Consider the following 8,060-nt stretch of genomic DNA (forward strand, 5'->3'; position numbering starts at 1 on the left):
ACTGTTCCAGCCTTACTATATATAATTAGAGGAATGACAGAATGTAGACTTTAAGTTGTATAGTACAATTCTATAGTTTATACTCTAGTCTTAAACTAGATTCTCTTTAGACTACATTTAGAGTAGTAGAATATGTATACTATACACTAGTCTTCTATACAAATAATTACTATAGACACAGTCAAAAATAAGACTCAAAACAGACTTACTTAGGTTATTATAATATAACTAATCTATTATAGTCTAGTAAGTAGATTCCTAAAAGCTCTTATACCTCTCTACATATTTTACACACTTGAGTGTATAGAAGACCATTCTATTCATTCAATCTAGAGGAAGGTCCTCTTCCTCCTTGCTTGAAGACACTACCTTAACCTTCTGGTTTTTTGTGTGTATTTCCTTATTAGAGACTAGAATCTTTATCTTTATAATAGTGTACTTCTTACTCAGGAGTATTAGTACTAACTCTAGACAATAAACAGAGTTAGTATACCTGAAAATTAATTACCCCTCATCTACTATACCTTTCCCCTTCTTCTTTTCTAGTCTTGTAACTGTATAAGAAACTAGGAAAAATTGTGTTAGTATAGTATAATTTATTAACTATACTTTGTACTTACTAACTATTACCTGTTTTTCCTTCTCTTCCTTTCTTACTTCAACCTTCTCTTTCTCCTCCTTCTTCTTCTCTAACTTGTTAAATATACTTACTTTACTAGTTCTAATTGTTAGGAATAGTAACAGAATAGAGTATAAAGAGTAAGACTTACAGACTTGTAGAGTAAGAGAGTGTTAGAAACACATTATTTAGTATATATAGTGTAGACTAAGTGTTAAGCTAAGCTTAACATTACACCCTTTTAGTAAAGAGGTTCTATATATAGTCTACTATATATAGTAATCCCTTATAAAGGGTAGAGAAGTCCTACTTTAGTCAAGTTATAAGTGTAGCCTAGTAGGGTAAGAGTAGAGTACTTCTAAGTACTAGAGAACTTAAGTTAATAAAACTGGTCTCCTTATATATCTTTTACTAGAGTAATATTACTCTAGTAACTTTAGTAACTCTCTTTACTATTATTTCTATAAAGTAGAGTTAGCTAATCCTTTAGACTGTATACTATACTAGTTTGTGTCTTCTATTAATCTTCTAACACTAGTTTGTGTCTTCTTATATCTTAGATTAATCTTCTAATAACTCTTTTACTATATTATTATGTTTTTCATACTTCCTCTCAAGCTTCTAATAACTTATTATAAGTCCTTCTAACTAGTTATACTTCTTAAACTGTATAATACTTTTCCTATAAAGTAGAGCTTTCTATTATTCTGTAGTCTTCTTATAACTCTGTCCAACTTGACCTGTACTTTCTGTACACTAGTTTGTAATATACTTTCTTATAAGATAGAGTATTATAATTTCTAATAACTCCTTATAACTTCTGTAATATAAAAGGCTGTTACTTTGTACTACTTTTAGAACTTACAACTAAAGTTCTAAACTGTCTTATGTATACTCTAGAACTGACAACTAGAGTTCTAAATCTTTTTCTAAGTCTTCTTTAATTAACTTAGTATAGGAAACAATTATCTATATTAACTTCTAACCTTATCTTTGTACTTTTATATTCAATCCTAGAACTTACAACCAGAGTTCTAGATTGTCTTATGTATTCCTTATATTGTCCTTATATAGTTCTTATGTTATAACTTTATTGTTACAGTTCTCTACTCTTGTACCTTTAGTTCTACAGGTTCTACACCCTTCTATACTAGAACTCAGAACTTTTGTCTCTCAGGAATACTATCTATAGACTATATACAGACTGACTCTCTTTATAACTCTTACTACTATCCCTCCTTACTTTATTATTCTGTTCCTTTGTCTACCCCTTCATTCTTTGTTCATTCTATAGTCTTTTACCCTTTGTCTATCTCTTCATTCTTTGTACCTTTATCTTTGACCTTTCTTTCTTTCATTCTTCATAGCTCATCATTCTTAGTAGCTTACTATTCTCTAAGTACTCTTGTATAGTTTAGTATATATAAGTGTACAAGATCAGACTAGTCCTATAGTCTTAATCTTGTCTACTCTAGGTAGTTCTGTACTCTTAAGCTTGCTTTATATACCTTATACTTGTCTCACTCTCTCTCTGTCTGTTCTACAAGTTCTGACTACATTCTAGTACTTGTATTCTGTATTTCTGTTGTGTAAGATAGTTGTAACCTGAGTCCTCTTACTAAGCCTTCAGGTCCTCTCTACACTGTTACTAATGTTAGATTAAGACTACTCATTACTACTCTACAACTCTCTTACATTTTGAGTATTAGTATATACTATTGTATTAATCTCTTTTCTTTGTTCTAACCCTTTTACATTTTTAAATTTTAAACTTTCTAAACCCTTTTAAACTTTTACCACCCTTCTTCTATTTATTACCCCTTTTAGTTTAGTGTTAATTCCTTTATAGTGTAAACATAGACTCTTCTAAGCTGACTGTCACCCTTACTGTTCTGCCAGATTAGTAGTTACAAGTAGACTTAGCTTAATACATACAAACCTCTATTTAAGAGGCCTTTACTAACTACATACTCCTAGCCTCTTTAGAACCTGTTCTGACCATTCTGGAAGTTACAACCTGTTCTGGAAAGAAAGTGTATATAGCCTACCCTTCAGACTTTAATAAGTAGTACTTTAAGAACTTCTAGTACTAAGTTAAACTATATATAGCTACTATTTCAACCAATCTATCCTTAGATTTTAATCATGTCCTATTCATCCTCTCCTTTATAAAGGAAAGGTAATACAGTCACTTAGGCTTAGAACTGGATTGAAGGTTATTAGATTAGAAGTCTAATCCAACTTTAGAACAACAAGTCATACTTAGAATTTATAAGGCAACTCTGTACTTCCTTTATTAATCTGAACAAGAAGTGTAATCTGTAGAACAAGCTTGTGTCTTTGTAACAGGGTAAACATTCTACTAATACCTTCTTTCAGGAGTTCAATATCCTGGTCTAAAAGGTAGGATTCATACTTAGATTCAATAATGTTCTTATTAGAATACTTGAAAAAGCTCTTCACCTAGAACTAGTTAATAAGATTCTCAGAATAATACTAGAACTGATTACTTATACTAACTGGAAGACTTACACTATTTCCTTTAACTAAGCTACAGCTTGAATGTGTTAAGTCTGTACAGAATACTTGTACATGTGACTGACTCTGACAGTTCTAAGCTCTTAGATTAATCTGTCTATAATTTGTAATTAATCTGTTCTAATAAACATTAGAGAAGCCTGAAAGTAAGGAGTATACTTTACTTATAGAAAGTCAGGACACTAAATTAAGGACTGTCTATAGAAGTGACAGTATATCTGTTAAGTTATTAGAGTAATAACAAGTAATGAGTAGGATTTGTAGTAAGAAGCCTTTTCTACAAATCTAAAAGTCACTTTAGAACTCTTAGACTCTAACTATATACTCTAGGATTTTGTAGAGGCTTAATAGTAAATGTAGTACTAGAGAGCTATAACTCAGATTTTTAACAGCTACTTTTGATTCAATAGACACTGTAGGATTAGAAGTAAATAAAGTAAAAAAAAGTAGAAAAAGTAGAAAAAGTAAATCAAGAAAATAATTTATTAAAAAGAAAAAAGTTAAAAACCAAAGTAGATAGTTCTCTTATTTCTTCTGATTCTTTTGATTCTTCTCTTTACACTTTATCTGAGTCTAAATTTACACAATCTAACCTGTTACCTCTGTGTTCTAAGAACTCAGAATGTTCAGAATACTACTCAGCCCTATTTACTACTTAGTAGTTTGTCTATAGTATTAAGTAGAGATAGTCTTAGCTGAGTTTACAGTTGAGGACATAAGTCTGTCCTTGTTGAAAGAGAGAGGTTAATAAGGAAATGTTAGTATATATACTTACTCTCTTAAATAATAAGACTGTACAAGCTGTACATTCCCTTTAGAACAAGTAGCAATTTATTAGAGAATGTTCTAAACACTAGCTCTAAGTCCCTGTCCTCTTAGCTCCCTTCTTAGAATCCCTCCAGATCTGAACAATAGCTCTAGTAGATAGTAAATATACTAGTTTATATATTAATAAGACCTTTGTGTAGGAACACTACCTTCTTACTTAATGTGTTCTACTTCTAATCCTGATCTATAATATAGACAGAACCCTGAACCAGAATAGTCAGATTACTGAGTTTGTTCAACTGTAAATAACTATTCAGAATTATAAGGAAAGTATTAAGTTTAAAGTTACTAACTTTAGAAAAACAGACATCTTTATTAGATTCAAATAGCTCAAAGCTTACAACTCTACTATTAACTAGTTAGAGTAGACACTTGTATTCAATCAGTGTCTCAAGTCTTGTAACTACCTTATACTACTGTCTTAAGTAGATACAGACACTTCTAATATTACTAACAGTTCTGATAAAGGTAACTAGTTGTTCTTCTTTAACTAGGATAAATATGTAAACACATATTCTAGTCAAGGTGGAACAGAGTCAATCTAAAGGATTTCTGAGACAGAACTAGTCTAGAACCTACTCAGAACAACTTAGCTCTAGAATGTATGTAGACCCAGCCTACCAGATTTTGTCTGAGATTTTCTTAAAGTCTTTAGTAAAGAGGAATTTGACTAGCTTTCTAAACATTACCTTTAGGACTATGTAATTGAGTTGATTAAGGGTTTCTAACTTAAGGATTATAAAGTCTATCTATTTAACAGAGATGAGTAGGAAGTACTTAACAAGTTTCTTTAGGAAAATCTTCAGAACAGTCAGATCTGACCCTTAAAGTCCTCTATAGCCTCCCCTTTCTTCTTTATTAAAAAGAAAGATAGGAAGCTCTGTCTAGTCTAGAATTATTGTTACCTTAATAAGGATACTGTCAAAAACAAGTACTTACTCTCTCTAATTCAGGAGCTCATTAATAAGACACATACATTCTAGGTCTTTATTAAGCTAGATGTTTAGTAGAGATATAATAATATTTAGATCTGAGACAAAGATGAGTAGAAGGCTGTGTTCTAAACCAATTATAAACTGTACAAACTGACTATAATGTTCTTCAGACTAACTAACTTACTATAATGTTCTAGTCATTCATGACTCACATTCTTACAGATCTGATTGACTCAGAACATGTTAGTGTGTACCTAGACAACATTCTGATCTTTACCTAGACAGTTGAGTACTACTACTAGCTAATCTAAGCAGTTCTATAGTAGCTCTAAGATAATAAACTATTCTTCTAAGAAGTAAAGTGTTCTTTTGTACAAGAGTCAGTAGATTATTTAGGCTTCATAATTGGTAGAGGAGAGGTCTGTATAGACCTAGTAAAGGTAACTATAGTTTGGAACTAGCTACAACCTTAGAACCTGAAACAGGTCCAAGTATTCCTTAGGTTTGTAAACTACTACTAATACTTTATTTAAGACTTTAGTACTATTACTTAGCCTCTTTACAATCTTACTAGCAAAAATGTTCCTTAGTAATAGGATGATTAGGAGTAGTCTGTGTTTGAGTCCCTTAAGTAGACTATTACTAGTAAGCCTGTATTAGTAGTTCTAACAGTTGTAGACAAGTTCTAAGTCAAAGTCAACTCTTCTAACTTTACAAATAGAGTAGTACTATTCTAGTTCATTGACAGAAAGTAGTGTCCAATAGTATTCTGATTAGAATCCCTCTCTGTAACAGAACAGAACTACCCTATCTATAATAAGGAACTCCTTACAATTGTCTGTTCTCTAGAGGAGTAATATTAATATCTCTTTAGTACTGTATAAAAGTTCAAAATTTAGAGTAATTACCTTAATCTCTAATACTTTCAAGTGCCTTAGAAGCTCAACTACTGTTAGGCCTACTAGATGTTAGAACTGTAGAACTATAACTTTGTACTAACTTACAAACCTGGAACACAAATGACAAAAGCTAATTTACTCTTAAGACAAGTAGGTTATAAAAGAGGAGAGAATAATAACAAAAATCTTGTTCTCTTAGACAATTCCTGTTTTGTGTCTAAGACAATCTGAGAGATCTGACTCAAATCTGAGAATGTTAACTTTGTCACCTGTATATAGTAAGCTCTAAGACACACACAGGACTAGGTTGTAGTAAAGTAACTAAAGAAGTAGGCTAGAGACTAGGAGGAGAATAAGGATAGACAAGTTTACTAGGAAGGCTGACTGTACATTCTGAAGGATTAGAAGCTATAGGAGAACATTGTCTGAGCTCATTATAACAATCTGACTGTAGAACATCTAGGCTAACACAAAACACAGGAACTTATTACTTAGAACTACTAGTAGTTAGGAATGTAGAGGAAAATCCTAAAATATGTAACTAGTTATAATATGTACTAACAGACTAAAGCCTACTAGACAAGAGTTTAGACTCTCTTACATTTGTATTAGATTCTGGATCACTCTTAGGAAGAAGTCTTAGTAGACCTGATTAGTAAGCTACCTAAGTCTTAGAGTTATAATACTATTTGTGTAATTATTAACTAATTCTCTAAGTAAGTTTATACAGTTCTAACCTAAACAGAACTCACTTCTGAAAGTATAGTACACATCTATTAGAATCATGTTTTCCAGTTGTACAGACTCTCTCAGAAGCTCATTCACAATTACAGACTATAATTCAAGTCAAAATTTATATAAGACTTGTATATACTTCTTAAAATTTAAGGGAACCCTTCTACTATATATTACTTACAGACTGATAGTTAAACTAAGCAAGTCAATTAGGAGATCAAGCTCTATCTCTAGATATTCATCAATTATTAGTAGTCAGATTAGTCTGAATAGTTAGCTCTGACAGAATTTGTACACAATAACTAGTAATACTCTATAATAGGACAGTCTCTATTCTTTCTCAACTATAAGAGATATTCATATTAGGAGACAGTTCTGAACTAGAACAGTAGTTCTGAATCTGTAACAGACTTTACAGAACAGATGTGTAAGACTAGAGAGGACATACAAGCTCTTTTAGAGAAGGTAGTATAAGTTATAAAGTAGAACTATAATTAGAAGAGGTCTGTAGCTAAGGATTACTAGCCTAGTAACAAAGTTATACTAGAAGCTACTAATCTGACTATAGATTGTCTAATAAAGAAGTTGGATGACAAGCACTTCAGACTCTTTGTTATTAAGAAGAAGGTTAGTACCTTTACTTATAAACTCTAACTTCTAACAATCTGGAAGTGTATACACTTAGTGTTTAATAAGGTTCTGTTGTCTTAGTACTACAATTTAGGTTTTCCTTTACAACAAAGACCCTTACTACCTTTACTAGAACTTGTTTGTTCTAAACTAGAATACAAAGTAGAGTATATAGTAGATACTAAGCTAGTGTACAGAAAGCTCAAGTTTCTTGTTTACTAGAAAGGGTACCTAGTTGAAGAACACACTTAGAAACCTGCTAAGAATCTTACTCATACTACTAAAGCAATCTAAGACTTCTATTAACTTCATCTAGGTGCTCTGTACAAACTCAGCCTTACAGATTTCTAAGCCCTACTGTTCTAACCTATGTCTGAGCTACTAACTAAGTCTAATGTTTACTAATCAGGACAATTAATTTTAGAGAGAGGGTAATGTTACAGTTCTCTACTCTCACACATTCAGTTCTACAGGTTCTACACCCTTCTATACTAGAACTCAGGACTTCTGTCCCTTAGAAACACTGTTTATAAACTATATATAGACTGACTCTCCTTATAACTCTTACTACTATCCCTCCTTACTTTATCATTCTGTTCCTTTGTTTACTCCTTTATTCTTTGTTCATTCTATAGTCTTTTACCCTTTGTCTATCCCTTTATTCTTTATACCTTTATCTTTGACCTTCCTTTCTTTTATTCTTTGTGACTCATCATTCTTAGTAGCTTACTATTCCCTGAGTACTCTTGTATAGTTTAGTATATATAGGTGTACAAGATCAGACTAGTTTTGTAGTCTTAATCTTGTTTACTCTAGGTAGTCCTGTACTCTTAGACTCACTCTATATACTTTCTACTTGTCTTACTCTCTCTCTGT

The sequence above is a fragment of the Fomitiporia mediterranea genome (assembly GCF_000271605.1).
Source record: "Fomitiporia mediterranea MF3/22 unplaced genomic scaffold FOMMEscaffold_1, whole genome shotgun sequence".
Lineage (NCBI taxonomy): Eukaryota > Fungi > Basidiomycota > Agaricomycetes > Hymenochaetales > Hymenochaetaceae > Fomitiporia > Fomitiporia mediterranea.